The sequence below is a fragment of the Callorhinus ursinus genome, unplaced genomic scaffold (genome assembly GCF_003265705.2).
Source record: "Callorhinus ursinus isolate GAN/ISIS: 27379988/994484 unplaced genomic scaffold, GSC_fseal_2.0 scaffold1, whole genome shotgun sequence".
Lineage (NCBI taxonomy): Eukaryota > Metazoa > Chordata > Mammalia > Carnivora > Otariidae > Callorhinus > Callorhinus ursinus.
Window position 1 is genome coordinate 43,345,489 of NW_027397063.1, and position 16,901 is coordinate 43,362,389.

A 16,901-nucleotide genomic window follows, 5' to 3' on the forward strand; every position below is an offset into this window, starting at 1 on the left:
ATTAGTGTAGGTAAGCTGCTCCTCCAGCCTCAGTATGGGATCAGATGCTATCAATAGCTGGCAATCGCAATGAATGCCAAATGAAACCCTAATAGAAAATTGCCAATAAGGTTGGGCTATTTATGACAAAAAATGAAAGAATCACCATTCTGTGGCCAATAAAAATATCAATGAGATGAGTACAGTGGGGAACAACTGAAAACTGTGAAAGTAAACAGACCATAAATACTTAAGTGGATTTTCAAAGATTTTTTCCTGCCATGTCTCCAGATTTGATTGATCTATACTATCTGCCATATAAGCATCTAGGAATTTATTTTGCTTATTTTTTATTATACAGAAGAATCCCATAGAGTTATCACTGGCAGAATTAATTATGCCTTAACATCTATAAGGGTGTTGGAATTTACTCCAGAAATATTTAGGATTCTTTCCAACTGTACTGCAAACAGGAAGAAAGCATTTATTTGCTGATGGTAGATATCTCTCAAGTCTTGATATAATGTATGTTGCACCTTATTAAGGAATGAATTTTGAAAGGGATCAGTCATTCCAAAGAACTACTGATTTTCTGTTCTAGCCGCCTCAGAAAGATGTTGTTGTTGGTATTATACAAACTATCCAAGCTTAACATCCAAATGAGCATTGCCGGAGCAATGAAATTGCTGCTAAGACAGTATGACAGACAGTGGTAACATTCAAAGCAATTAGCAGAGTGAATGGCATTGGCATCAGCCAATCAAAATTGACACTGGCTACCGTGCTAAAGTGGGGTTTGAGACCCCTTGCTATTCATGACTTAACCCAGTGTAGGGATGAGGCATCTGAAGTTGGGGAAAACATATTCAGGGGAATTTAGGTCAGGAGCTATTAGTATTAGGTACAGAGTTATTTCAATATTTTAATAACTGGTATGGCTATACCACATATGGGTGGAGTTAACATGGCTTGATTAAAGGCGAAAAGGAGTCTAAAATTATTACAAAGATATTGTCACTTCCTAAACCGTGTGTGGAACTCCTTTTTGGAATTGCCTTCAGAGCGAGTTTACAAGCTTGCACAAGTAAATGTCTCATTAATTTCATCACAACCCATTTTTGACAAAAATGGTATTACACAACTTGTTCATTTATATTATTCACTACACTTGGCTCTGAGTGGCTTTTAGCTATTTCCAAAAAATCTGACTCAAATTCCAAAGACAAAGATATATTGAGGATTTATTTTAGTGTTTTCTATAACATCTAAAACAAATACAAGTGAGGAAAAGAAAAATCAAGTTTACTAAGTTCCTATTACATATCATTATAGTAATAGAAGCTTATGTATAGTTATCTCATTTAATTTTACATTATTTTATTTTACACTGTTGATCCCTTGGGATTCTGACCTCCAGACACAAACAAAAACTTCAGAACAAAAATTTACAACTCTCTAGAGAGACTGACTTTCTCTTGTAGGTTATTCTATCTCCTAATTATAACTTGTGACTCTAATTAGTAGATTCATGGATAATAACATATTGAAAGAAACAGACAAAGCTTCCAAGTATCTTAAAATAAAAGGAAGCTAAGATTTATTGACTGCCCATTACATGCCAGGGCTATCACATGTTAGAACTAGTTATTGCACATATGTAACAAATTTTAGAAGACTCTATATTTGAACTGGCAGTGTGTTACATTTCTATATCTTTTGGTATTAACCAATTGCTAACTGAAAAAAAAAGTTTCTATTGTTGTATTTTTAAACTTAACATTTTTAGGCACCTACTATATAATAGATGTGTGAAATTATTATACATTATATTATTTAACCTCTATAAAATAGGTATTAAACTATTAAAATTCTCATTTTAGGGCCACCTGGGGGGCTCAGTCCATGAAGCGTCTGCCCTCAGCTCAGGTCATGATCCCAGGGTCCTGGGATCGAGTCCCATGTTGGGCTCCTTGCTCAGTGGAGAGCCTGCTTCTCCCTCTCCCTCTGCCTGCCACTTTGCTTACTTGTGCTATCTGTCTCTCTGTCAAATAAATAAATAAATAATCTTTTTAAAAAAATCCCCATTTTATAATGACGTTGAGAAATTTGTCTGTGGTTACAGGGCAGAATCAGGATTTTAACTCAGATAGCTGATTCTAGAACCATGTTCTCATCACTATGCTACATCAAAGGAATTGATGAGAACATTGACATAAGCTTGCTACTTGTTAAAATCAGAATTGTTGGCTATATGCTTAGTAAAGAGTTTATGCTCTGTTTTATGACTTGTATACAGATGGGCACAGATGAGTTGACATACCTGGAAGACAGAAGAGAGAAAGATGGAGCTTGCATTATGTGATAGAAAGAGTACTGAGATGCCTGGATTGCTCAGTCAGTTAAGGGTCTGGTTCTTGGTTTCAGCTCAGGTCATAATCTTAGGGTCCTCAGATGGAGCCCCGTGTCAGGTTCTGCACTCAGCAGGGAACTCTGCTCGGGATTCTCTCTCTCTCTCCCTCTCCCTCTGCCCCTCCCCCTGCTCATGTTCATGCTCTCCCTCTCTCTCTCTCTCTCTCTCTCTAAAATAAATAAATAAATCTTAAAAGGAAGGAAGGAAGGAAAGAAGGAAGGGAGAGAGGGAGGGAGGAAGGAAGAGTACTAATCGCCCAACATCCACAAAGTATCTTCCCTGACGTCTGGTCCCAGAATGGCTGAAATTCCCTCTATGAATCCATCTTCTGGGTAAAACAATGATTATGATGTCTTGACACGTGTATTGTGAACTACATGTCACAAATAATTAGTTACTTATGTACTTCAAATACAAAGTTTTAAAAATGCTTACTTTTTAAATTTGCTTTTTCAGAAAAGGTTTTGTTATTCAATATATACACACAGAAGAGAAGAAACTTATGTAATCACCACCCAGTAAATAAGTACATCAATGCTAGTAATACTGCTTTTTCCCAATCTTTTCTACTCCCTCCTGCACAAAGACAGCTCCTCATTATCTCGACTTTTGAGATTTCATCTCTTATTTTTCTTCAGTTTACCACTCATGTAGTTATCCCTAAACATTAAATTTTTTAGTTTTGCCCTTTTTTTAAACTTTATGCAAATAGAATCATCCAGTGTATATTCTGTGACTTTCTTATTTTTTTAGCATTTCTGTGACACTCATCTATGTTGATGCGTAGCTTTGTTTTTGTGCCTATATAGTATTTTGTTGTACATCTCCATTCACTTATTCTGTCTATTACTGATGGATAGTTTATTTCCAGTCTTTTTGTTACTAAAACAATGCTGCTATGAATATTCTTGCACAAAGTCTTCAAGTGCACCTTTAGAAATAAGTCTTTCAAGTACATACCTACAAATAAAATTGCTGTGTCATAAGATATAGTGGATATTGCTCATTACTATCCACTCTCTTCCTATTCCATAAAAAGAGAACACTAGAGAAGACATTTCCCAGCCTTCTTACAGCCTTTTGCAGTCATGTGACTAAATTCTTGTCAATGGAGTCTATCTAGACTTTAACAAATGGATGTGTACTTCCTTATATTCTCATTCACCTTCCCACACTCTGGGACATTGATATGCCTGCAATCCAGGTTATAGTCCATACCATGAGCATCTGTATTTCACATGAACAGTCATTAATGTGTATTGAAAGGGGAAAAAAAAGATTGGAAACAACAGGTTGAAGGCATTGTCTCCAGAATTTTCTTTAATGTGAATGAATAAAAATAAATATTAAACACTGTTGCTGGGTTACTCATGTACAGAGTAAGCTGGACCTGGCTTATCAGTGCCTTGTGTGAAAAAGATGTGGGGTTCTTACTTCACTTCTAATGTGTTGACAAGCTAGACATACCTCCAACTGTGTGACATGATTGTCAAGAAATCTAATAAGATCTCAGCCTCCATTAAGAATAAAATGCCCAGATCATGGAAGATAATAGCTTCCCTGTAATCTGTACTAGTTAAGACAACAATTAGGCTATTGCATCTTTTTCTGGTTTATTTCTTGAAGAGGCACAGAGGTAAACTAGATATCATCATGAGGAGAGCAGTCAGTTCATGGTGGGGTGAGAAACCGCTACAGGTAAGGGCAGTGGAAGGAATTGGAAAATCATAGCTTGAAATGGAGAAGATAGGGATGGGCTACAATTGCTGTATTTAGAAATTTCAAAAATGTCCTTGTGAAAGAGATGGCACATGTCTTAGTCAGCTCAGGCTACTATAACAAAATACCATAAACTGGGTGGCTTAAAAAACAAATGTTTATTTCTCACAATTTTAGAGGCTGGGCAGTCTAAGCCAAAGTACCCGCAGATTTAGTTCTTTGTGAGGGCTCTCTTCCTGGTTTGCAATGGCCCCCATTTTGCTGTGTGTTCATATGTCCTTTCCTCAGTGTGTATTTATGTAGAGAGAGCTCTCTTGTCTCTTCCTCTTTCTTTAGGGCACTAATCCCATCATGACAGCACCAGTCTCATGACATCATCTAAATTTAATGACCTGCCCAAACCCCATCTCTAAATAAGATCACATTGAGGGTTAGGGCTTCAATATATGATTTTGAACAAATGTTCAGTCCATAGCAATACATATGCATACTATGTTTCTCCAAGTAAACACTGGGGACCAGTGGATGGAAGCTATAAGGAAGCAGGTTTAGGCTAATTATAAAGGGTCTTTATAGCAGGTGGACAATGTGTCTTCAAGTAGAACTAATTGACTCAAGAAAGTGGTGATCTTCTTCCCCAACATTGATAGCATTGAAATAGAGTCTGAAAGATCATTTGTCAAAGATGTTATTAATCATAGATAATATTTATTAGTGGTTGCTACTGGCAAGGAATTATTCCATGCACTCTCCCTGAATTTTCCTATTTAATATTCACAGTGGCCCTAGGAAATAAGATCTATTTTGACATCATTCTTAAATGAAGGACCTGAAGCTTAAAGAGGTTAAGTAATTTGCCCAAAGTCACATAATTTGTAAAAGGCAGAAAGCACATCTGTCTTACGTCCAGAGACTGAATTCTTACCCACATTGCTTTTCACTTGCCAGTGTTGTAGAAAGATTTGCTTCACCAAGAGAGAAGCCATAATATGTGGCCTTCCAATTCTGAGACTACTTGATTCTAACAAAATAAAAATATGTTACCTCGGAAGCATAAAACAGTATGGAAAGCAGACACCAGAGAGAATGGAAAAAGGGACAGGTAAAATTTAATGAGGAGAGAAAAAGTCTGGAAATATCCGAGGTTAAAGGCACTGGTCCAGGAAAAATACATTCCTGGCTGGGTGTAGGCAGGGGGTATTTCCTGAGGGCTGTGCACATAGGAGGGCAAAATGAAGGGGGACTAGAAGGTAGCAAAGACATAAGACATACAAAAATACTCCCTGCCCATAGCAGAGGCATCATTTGGAGACCTGGAGTTAGATTCCAAACACTGCCTTTTATTGATATTCAGAAAGAACTAAGGGAAACATCTCCATATCAAGTGTCCAGGGACCTTCAGGGAGCTTATTTTTATTTTTTTTTTCTTGTAAGTAATTAATTAGAACCCCTTAATTACACAAAGCAGTAGCAGAAAGTTGCTATTCAGATTCAAATGGACAAATGGACCATTTTCAAGCATTCTTTCATATCATGCAAGATACTCAAGCATTCATTCATTCATACACATGCATTCATGTGTATTCATTTAACAAATATATTCTGAGTGCCTACTATTTGCTAAGCACTTTTTTTTGGTACTGGGGATATAGCAGAAAAGAAAAAGTAGTCCCCACCGGCACCTCCCTCCCCCCCTTAAAATAATTCCTTATCTTCACTGAGTGTATTCTCTGGAGCAGAAAGCCAAGATGAATATGTAAAATGTAAAGTGCGTTAAATAAAAGTGCTAAGGAGAAAAACAAAACAAAGAAACAGGAAGTGAGCATCTATGGAGAATTTTTGAAAATTTTGATAGAATTTCAGTTAAATACTCAAACTAAAAAGGAGAGAGGGAAATGGTTTAGAAAAAGCATGTGTTTCACCTGGGTGGCTCAGTTGAGCGACTCTTGATCTCAGCTCAGGTCTTGATCTCAGCTCAGGTCTGGATCTCAGGATCATGAGTTCAAGCCCCACATTGGGATCCATAATGGGCAAGGTGCTTACTTATAAAAAAGGGGGAATGTTATTGATGTCCATGTGGTTTTAAAGTTCATGCTTGTGAATCACAAATACTGTGAAAGATTTTGCGGCAAAGTGAAAAGTACAATTGGAAAATCACTTCCCTTATTTTTAAAAAATATTTATTTATTTGAGAAAGAGAGAGAGAGCAGGAGCGGGGGAGGGGGAGTGAGGAGTAGAGGGAGCGGGAGAAGCAGACTCCCCGTTGAGCACAGAACCCAACTCTACATGGGGCTCCATCCTAGGACCCTGCGATCATGATCTGAGCTGAGCACAGACGCTTAACCTACTGAGTCACACAGATGCCCCTCACTTCCCTTATTTTATCTACATTTCCTCATCTTTAAAATGGGAATGCTAACATTAGCCCTCAAGGCAACACAGGTGTGTGTATATCTCAAATGGACATGGCCTTCAAAATATAAAACAATGTATACATGTTACTTCACTTTACTACAAAAAATAATTTATATTTTTGAAAATGTCCTCTGAATCTCTGAATATATACACACATATATATATATATTCAACTATAGATATACATATATTTACTCTGAATATCTGAATATATAGATATATAGACACTCAAACACACATACACACAAGCACACACACACATTGCATCCATCCCATCTCATAGCTCATATAATCCATCTAGTACAAATATTCTGACAAGGAATAGGCACATCTATCCTATGAGGCTTCCAGGAAACTCTCGGCAGACTGAGAGCAACACACTCCTTCCCCACCCAATTCTTCTTGGATTACTGAACACTTTGCAGAGCTTTTTCAGTCACCTCCTTAAATGCTGGTTTCCTTCCTCCATCCAAGATACTCAACAAAATGGAACTTGTCAACTGTGCTTATGGTAATAAATCTCCTTTCCAGCATTTCTCCTGACATTCTAATGCCTTCCTGAACATAATAAAAAGGTCATTTTCCACCTGAATTCATCTTCTCCAAGCTACTTTATATTTCTGCAAATCCAAGTTTCAACAAGTTTGATTTCATTTCTTCTACAGTATTTTATTTGCTTTAACTGAGCTAAAAATCCCAACTGCAACTGCAACCCTGTGCTCTCCTCTAATTGCTTGAGTGGGGATTATATTTTATTGGCTGACTGTATAATGTAGATACATTGTGAAACCTGAACTGTTCCTTTCTCTTGAGTGGCAGAGAATTAAATGCTCCTTTTCAGATATGGTCCAAAGATTTATAATTTTGTTTCCCACATCAGTTCAATAACTTTCTATGTATCAATTATGCCATGATCAGTATTCTCACCTAAATATAAAAAAATCTCCCAGAACCACTCAGACATTAGCAGGCCTTTCACTTTGGGCAACCAACTGGGCTGTAGTGTCAGGTATTTCACAAGTCTGTCTCCGGTTTGGAGAGGAGCAATTTAAGGAGCAGCCTTCCAGAAGTTACATATTCTTGGTTCCCGAGGAATTCCTTCTAATTATAGTAGTTGCATGTATCCTTGGGGAGGTCCAGATATCCATTTAAGTGTGATCATCATTTGTAGACATTATTATCTGGAAAATAACTCCATTTGTAATGGAAGTTTATGAGGTGAGTGCGGCTCCTAGGAGAGCTCCCAGGCAAAAATCTGGGAAAACCTTGGACTTCTTGCCAGGGATAATGACAGGGCACACACAGTACTTGTTCATTCTGTTTTAACACGTTGGTGACATTCTTCTCTGTAGGTCAGTCCATCCACTTCCGGGACATGATGAATCATTGACTTCTGATCGAGAAAGCAGGCTTGGTGGCCCTTTACCTAGAGGAATAGGATCCCAGGGCAATTTGCCCACGACCTCTGCTGCGCAAAGCAGGAGCCACGCGATCCTGGGGGCGTGCGGTGCCCCAGGCTGCCGGCCCAGCGCGTCCACCGCGAGGGCGCCCCCAGCCGGGCTCTCCCAGGGCCCAGCCCCCTGCCTCAGCCGTCCGGAGCCAGCAGCCAAGGACAGCGCTCGTTGTCTGCCCCGCGGGATGTGGACAGGACGGTCCTCGGCCATGCAAATCACTCTCTTTCTTGAAGACGAAGGTGGGAATACCCTGCCAACTCTCCAGTAGTACTGGCGGGCTCTCCTTCCGCCCGCCGAGTCTGCGACGCCGGTAGGAGGCAGCTGACTGCTAGGCAGAGGATCCGAGGGACCCGCGGGAAGTGGAGGGAAGGAACGGGGTGGGGAGGACAGAAGACCTGAGGGAGAGAGAACTAGGTTAGCTTCCTGGCCGGTGCGGTCTCCGCACCACACCCGATTCTGGTCTGTGGAAAGGAGAGAGTGGTAAGCTGCTGGGGCCCTGGAAAGGCGCAAGCCTTGGACAGCAAAGAAGAAAACCTGAAGCCTTCGCTGCAAGAAAGGAGGAGGAAGAGAAGACGAAAGCATCCCTCTTTTTCTTGTTTTTTTTTTTTCTTCTCCCCCTCCCCCCCTTTTTTTCCCTACCAAGTGCAAAAGGGAATCCAGCCGCCACTCTTGACCTGGGGAACATCCATTATTTAATGAAAAACAGGAGAGGGTTTTTTTTTTTTCTTCTTCTTCTTCTTCGTGGTCGTCTTCGTCCTGTTCGTCTTTGAAATAAATGCTGTAGCACTGCTTCTCTCTGTACCTCATTCTTCTGCCCCAGTTTGTTTTCTCATATACCACCCTCACCGCACCCCTAGTCTAATTCCCTGGTCTTTTGGATTAATTGAAAGAATTTGTCTCAAGTTTTTAAGTCCTGTGGATCAGGTTTTTATCTGCTTAAATGCCTTCAGAGTGAGCTATCCCACTTATCTGGACTTCCATTCTCAGTGTTCCAGCCCTTTCTAGTCCAAGGGTTTCATTATCAAGTGAGCTCTGTCCCTCCCTCCACCTCCTCCTTCCCTGCAGGAACACACATTTTCATTCCAAGACCCTTGCATTCCAACCCCTTGCTGGGTTGCTTGCTGTTTTGCCCTCAGGCTCTCCAGGCACTTCAAAGAAGTTTGCTTAGACTGTCCTTAGACCCAGGTGGTGCCTAGCGGTGGGGCTGTTCTCCAGATTGGGAATCTGCACCTCTTCACTCCTGTTTTCATTTTTTTTTTCCTGAAACCTGTTTCAGTTCCTGATAACACAAACAATCAGAAATACTTAAACAAAGCTGCGAAGTAGGGTGATTTGACTTGTAATTTGCACTCCCAGTATAATACTTGTCTCTCCCCCCCCTTTTCTTCCTCTACTCCCTCTTTCCATCAGCACCTCAGTTTCTGACATCCTAAAAGTTAATTCAAAATCGTGGACTCACAGATGAGAAAAGAGCTGGTAACGATCACTTTAGCTGTGCTGTAAAGTAGCACAACATTCAGTCAAGAAACAGGCATTGAACACTTACTAGGTGCCAGACACTGGGAAATGGTCCAGGGACTGTTAAGTGCGTTTCTTTTCTTCATCACTCTTTCTCCTCCTGCCGCTCTCCTCGCTCTCCTACCTCCCCTATTGTGTTCATCAACATCATCTTTTACAATATTCATTCAGCCCTTAATGTATGCCAGCCATACAGCTAGGAGCTTTACATGCATTTTCTTTTTTAATTATGCTGACTTTTAAAATGGAGGATTCCATTTTATAGGTGAGAAAACTCGAGATTAAAGAAGTTGAGTAGCTTCCTCAAGCTCATATATATAGGGTGCGCTGGTGCAGGGGTTTGTCAACCAGACAGTCTGACTCCAGGCTTGTGGTACGTCGCTTCTAAAGAGTCAGTGGAGGAGCCAGACTTGTAAACAGATAAATATAATTCAAAGAGGTAAGTGCTAGCACTGTAGAAATACAGAAGCAGCATGACTAACACTGCCTAGAGGGATCAGGAAGGGCTTAAAAGCCAACTTGACTTGTGAGGTGGGTCTTGAAATAGGAGTAGGAGTATCCCAGGAAAACAAAGGCATGGGGGTGGTTGGTGCATTTCAAGCTGAGAAACTATATATGCAATGCCTCAAGTTGAGAAAGGCTGCCATGGTATGTTTAGGAAACAGTCAGTTCAATCTGATTACAGCATAGGGTTCATGAGACAGTGTTGTGATATGAAACTAAGATTGTCAAGTAGGAAACTAGGAGCAAGAATGTCAAGGACTAGAGATTTTGCTGGGAAGTTTAGCTTTCATCTTACAGGTAAAATGACTCCAACAGAGATTTTAAAGAAAGGGAGTGACATAATCAAATTTGTCTTTCTGTCAGACTGTCTGTCGTAAGATGACCAGGGGAAGTCTGGAAAAGGGAAAGTAGAGCCAGATGGCAGAGATACTGGTTGGAAACTTGCTGTACAGATGATGGGGGCCTGAGCTAAGAGTTGTGAGACTGGAAAGGAGGGAGTTTGTTCACCAAAGAATATTGGCATTAAGTGTGCTACCTGTTTCTAGAACACAGGACTTCAGGCATAGAGAATTTTGTTCAAAATAAAAAAGACCTCTTAAGAGAGCACCATACCAACCCTTTTATTTTTACAGGCATAGTTAATCTGTGAAGCTTAGGAAGATTAAACCACACAGTCAGCTAGTGGAAGAATGATCATTGCCACCTTTTATTTAGAGATTACTATCTTTTAAAACATTTGACCCTTCTAACTTTTGAAAGTAAGTACAAAGCTACTCTTAAGTCCATTTAACAGATGAGGAAGCTGAGGTCAGTAACTTGGTGAAGGCTGCACAGATAATTAAAGACAGAATGGCGATTCAAAACTAAAGTTATCTAATCCCAGAGTTCCCATAGTTTTTATATGTTATGTACTGAGATTGAAATTTAGACATCTTTACCCTAAAGTGGTGCTCTCTTCACTAGTTGTTGCTGCCTTTCTCTTCTGCAATGTGCTATTTAGGCATCATTGGGCACGCATTCCTGATATCTGAATGCTGTAAATATGCCTTAAAGTAGCATTTACTGGGGATTCACTGTCTATCACATACAGTAAGCAAGATACTATGATGATCCATTTTTAAAACTGTGGCTTTTACGGTGAAAGAAAGAGCAAATTACAAGTGACATCAACATGCAACCAGAAACACAGCTGATCGACATTTGGAATGGTACAGACATGAAGGATCAAGGGCTCTTGGAACCATAGCTGATGTTAGTCAGCACTCCCCTGTGCCAGGGGCTTGATGTGTATTATTTTATTTAAGAACACTGACTTAGGTGAAATAAATTGCTCAGTGTCACATAAATACTAAAGGGATGAGCCAGAACTGGAACTCTAGTTTATCTGACACCCAACTCTGGCCCTTCAGCTCTGTTGGAGAGGTTGGTGAAGACTGAAGTTGGTTTCATGGACAGTAGTATACCAGTAAATGTTTCACACCCAGCTCTCAAACATGAAAATCAAAACAGCTCTGAGTTTTAGTGCTGCCAATTCCAGTTTCCAGAGGGTAAAAGTAACTCACAATAATAGATTTCAAGCTGCCAGTGTGACATCTCTGAAGTCAGCATTGGGAAGTGACGCACATGAGGGGCTCTGGAGAGCATCCGGCATGCAACTGTACCACAGAGGAGGAGACACTTGGGCAGTGTCTTAGAAGAGAAGTAGAAGAGATTTGGGGTAATTCTTTGAGAAAGAAGGGTTGGTGAAGGCTGGAATGAGGATTGGGTTAGTTATATTCTAAGAAAGTGGACAGATTGAGCTAATTTGTGGTTAGATCAAATAGAAAGTGTGATTTAGAATTGGCTGGGGGCAGCTACTTGTTTAAACTTTACTATTCCTGAGGGGTGGAAATTTGCTTGAAAAAAGAGACCTAAATATTGATTTATCTTAAACTTTCAGCAGACACTTGTCTAAAAGACTGATATAACCGAAAACATACTCAAAAGACTGAAATCAGGGCTAAATGAATAAAAAAGATTGGTCAATATGGATTTCTGTCTAGTTATCTACTTTTCTCTTTCTTTATGGCAAGAACAACGGCAGACTGATAAAGGTGATAAACTGATGGAAAATGAACCTTAGCAAATATATAGATAATAAAGGTGAATAAAGTTACTCTGTGCTCACTTTCAAAAGAGGTCCTGAGGGGCACCTGGCTGGCTCAATCAGTAGAACATGTGACTCTTGATCTTGGGGTTGTGTGAGTTTGAGCCCCACATTGGGTGTAGAGATTACTTAAAAATAAAAAATCTAAAAAAAGAAAGAAAGAAAGAAAGAAAGAAAAAGAAAGAAAGAAAGAAAGAAAGAAAGAAAGAAAGAAAGAAAGAAAGAAAGAAAGAAAGAAAGAAAGAAAGAAAGAAAGAAAAAGAATATAAGACAAAAGAGGTTCTGAAGAGATATGTTTTCTCTGTGAGACTGTGTAAATGTACCTTATAGTGACCTCGTAGCCACAGGAAATTAATATATTTGCAAATACTTCAGATATTTATCTTGTTACTTTAATTCGCATCTTTCTGAGCATAAAGCAACACCAGTGCTTCTCTTATTCCTACATAACCAGATAGTGCATAGGATAATAAGGAGAAAAAAATGTAGCAAGTACCTGCAAAATGAGACCTGTTTTCCCTCTGTGGCAATAATCCAGCCCTTTAAAAGGAGAAAGGATGAAAATAAAATTAGTCCTCATAATGCAAAAGATTTCTATCCCCTCCCCATCCCCCGATAACCAAAAGCTCTTGGACACAATCTTAGCAGAAAACATAGTGATCCTAAGAACCAATAAAAAATAATATAAAGGAAATGAAGTGGAGGTCTACTGTTTTTGTCTGCCCTTTGGAGAATGGCCCCCATTCCTGTGATTCTGAAATACTATCAAGTGTGACACCCACCTGCCCTGGCTGCAGGGGTGGACATTTACCTCAGGCCTGGTCAGTCATGGTTCTGGATCTTCTGATTCACAGTAAATTACTCAGAACATGAGCAAAACCAATCAAACTTTTTTTCATGAATGAGAGGGTAGCTCTTCCTTTAGGATTTCAGTCTCTATGGATATAGGTTTAGGTCTGAAAATAATCATCTTTTTAGTATGTGGGCTGCAAAAGAGGAAATCGAGAAAACAGTCAAAGACAAGCAAAGGCATGTTGAGCTAAAATACAGAAAAAGGACAAAGAAACTTGACAGCTTTGCTCAAATGCCTTGATCCTGCTATGCCTAAACATACACATTACTTTTGGAATTCTCAGTCGTTTAAACCAATAATGGTTTGGTTTACCAATAGGTTACCTCGTGGTTGCTTTTTTTTGGTTAAACTCCTTGGACTAGAGTTTTTTTTTCACTTTCGGTTGAAAGTAACCTATTACAGAAACCTTAGTAAAAAGTCCCCAACCTGATGATAAACTGCTGGCTGCCTGGGATTATGAAAATAATGTCTCCCTAACTTAAAAAAAGGCAGAGCAGAGGAGAAGGGAAATACCAAGAGCTACATTTCTTTCTTGGCCTGTATTCTAAGGTATGCTGATTTATTTTCTTTAGTTTCTCTGATCCGTGACTCATCTCTCTCTGGACATCTCTTTCTTTATTGGCATACAGACCACAATACAATCATTTGTTTATTCATAAATTATCATGGCTTTATTATATACCTCAAAATGTTGAGCCTTCACAGAACAGGCAAAAGACAAGGTATTAAGCTGGGAGGGAAAGAAAGGAAAAAGAGATGCTGATCATTTTAGAACTGGAAGAACAACTCAGCACCAGTTCTTTTCTTTTAAAATTTCATGGCAGATATTTGAGCAGATGGTGAAGAATCACCTCAAGATAGAGTCATTTGGAATTTTTCTTAGTTTTTCTGAGATGATCCCAAAAGCTGAAGACTGTAGGAGGGACAAAGTGAGAATAGAAGATGATTCAGTTGCTGGTCTGGGGAAAAGACTTGAGTAACTAAGGGCTACTTTCTCAGTCCCGTGAGTATAATTCCCCCTCTACTCAGCTTCTCAAGCTGCCCTTTGATGTTTCTTTGCCTTTAAAGGTTGAGTCTAGTGACTATTTAGTCCTGAAGTCAAAATTTGTCTAAGCCCTGAAAAAAATCTAAGGAATAACTCTGGACCTCGCATTCTTTTGAAATGTCCTTGAGCCTAGGAAAACTACTTGAGAGTTATACTCTTTGGGGATTCTCTTGTAACTTGATATGTTAACCACCTCTGGACAAAATACCTCACTCTATAACTTGGATGTCATTCTCTATAAAAAAACAAATCGCTTTCCTTAGGAGATGTATCAATTAGTCATGTTTTTTTTTTTTAAGATTTTATTTATTTATTTGACAGAGAGAGACACAGCAAGAGAGGGAACACAAGCAGGGGAAGTGGGAGAGGGAGAAGCAGGCTTCCCTCCAAGCAGGGAGCCCAGGACCTTGGGATCATGACCTGAGCCGAAGGCAGACACTTAACCAACTGAGCCACACAGTCATCCCCAATTAGTCAGTTTTAACAGAATTTCAAAACTGGAAGCAATAACCAAAAATTATTTACTTTACCAGCTAGAATACATCACAGAATTCTGCCAGCTAGAAAACATCACAGATTCTGGTGATTTCAATGAAATCATGTACATGTTTATAAATCTTTTCATGTGTTGGCTTATATAGCTTTTTAAATATGCATTGCATTTTCTCACAAGCTTTTCACCTTGAGGTACAATTATTAAGTGAATTTCTTGCTCTTACAAAGAAAAGTAAACACATTAAACACCTCCATGCAAAGTTAAAATGCTGGACATTAAATTAAATATTTGTCCTATAACACTGTTAACTTAATAGGTTATGAATCATCTGTGTTTGTGGAATACATTGCTTTATATTATAATTTTGCCAAATCCACTCTGTAAAGAACAAAGTAAAAAGAACACTGAGTCTTAAGATCTCGAATACTGAACCTCCTCTGTAGACTTTGCAATATTGATACTGCACTCATAATCAAGCCTTAGTGAAATGTTATACAGAACATTATTCAGAATATTTGTTCTGAAAAGAGTTTGGATAAATGCACCGTATTTGAAATTGATTAATGCTGTCTGATATGCATCCAAATTTGTTATTATCCTGAGAATTTGACTTAAAAGTTATAGGGTATCTTATGTATTTACTGTAACTGGAAGTGGCTCACTTGAACAAAAGTGGTAGCCAAAGCTGTGTTAATCTTGGTTAAGTCTCCTGACTTCTGGGACCTGTGTTACCTCATCTGTCATATGATGTAGTTGGATTGGCCCAGTATATTTTTTTTAACTTCTTTCTTTTTAAAATATATTTATTATTGAAATATAGTTGACATACAATGTTACATTAGTTTCAGGTATACAATATACTAATTTGACAATTCTGTGTATTACTCAATGCTCAGCACAAGTATAGTCACCATCTGTCATCATACAATATTGTTACAATATTATTGACCATATTCTTACGCTGTACTTTTAATCTCCATGATTTATTTATTTTATAACAGGAAGTGTGTACCTCTTAATCCCCTTCACCTCTTTTGTCCATCCTCCCATTCCCCTCCCCTCTGGCAACCACCAGTTTATTTTCTGTATATATGTTTGTTTCTATTTGTTTGTTCACTTGTTTGTTCATTTGTTTTGTTTTTTAGATTCCACATATAAGTGAAATCATATGGTATTTGTCTTTCTCTGTCTGACTTATGTCACCAAGCATAATACCCTGTAGATCCATCTATATTGTCACAAAAGGAAAGATTTCATTCTTTTTTATGACTGAGTAATATCCCATTGTGTGTATATACCACATCTTCTTTCTCCATTCATCTATAGATGAACATTGGGTTGTTTCCATATCACAACTGTTGTAAATAATGCTGCAATAAACATAAGGGTGCATATAGCTTTTCAAATTAATGTTTTTGTTTTCTTTGGGTAAATATCTAAAAGTGAAATTACTGGATCATATGGTATTTCCATCTTTAATTTTATGAGAAACCATCACATCATTTTCCACAGTGACTGTACCAATTGGCCTTCCCACCAACAGTGCACAAGGATTCCTTTTTTTCACATCTTTGCCAACACGTATTATTTGTCTTTTTTTTTTTAAGATTCTATTTACTTATTTTTATTTGAGAGAGAGAGAGAGAGAGAGAAAGAGAGCATGAGTGGGTGGAGGGGCAGAGGAAGAGAGAATCTCAGGCAGACTCCATGCTGAGTGTGGAGCCTGACATAGCACTCGATCTCAGGACCCTGAGATCATGACCTGAGCCAAAACCAAGAGTCAGACGCCCAACTGACTGAACCACCTAGGCGCCCCTCTGGTCTTTTTGATTCTAGCTATTCTGACAGGTGTGAGGTGATAATTTCATTGTGGTTTTGATTTGTATTTCCCTGATGATTAGTGATGTTGAGCATTTTTTCATGTGTCTGTTGCCCATCTGAATAGACATTTGGAAAAATGTCTATTTAGGTCTTCTGCCCATTTTTTTAATCAGATAGTTTTTTGGTGTTGAGTTGCATAAGCTCTTTATATGTTTTGTATATCAACCCCTTATCAGATAGATCATTTGCAAATATCTTCTCCCTTTCAACAGGTGTCTTTTTGTTTGGGTTTTCTAATTCTTCTGAAAAGCCTTAAAGTCTGAAGGAGGCAGTAAAACTTCAGGTTGCTTGTCAAACTTTAGCTAAAGAAGCTCCACCTGTATCAGTTTATTAATTACCTTGCATAATCATTTATTATTCATCCATGTATTCATGAATTGGTTAAATAATTAATCAAATAGTATTGTGTGCTACTATGTGTCTGCTATTCTATGCATATAGCAGAGAATAAAACAGACATAAATTTCTGTTCTTGAGCCTT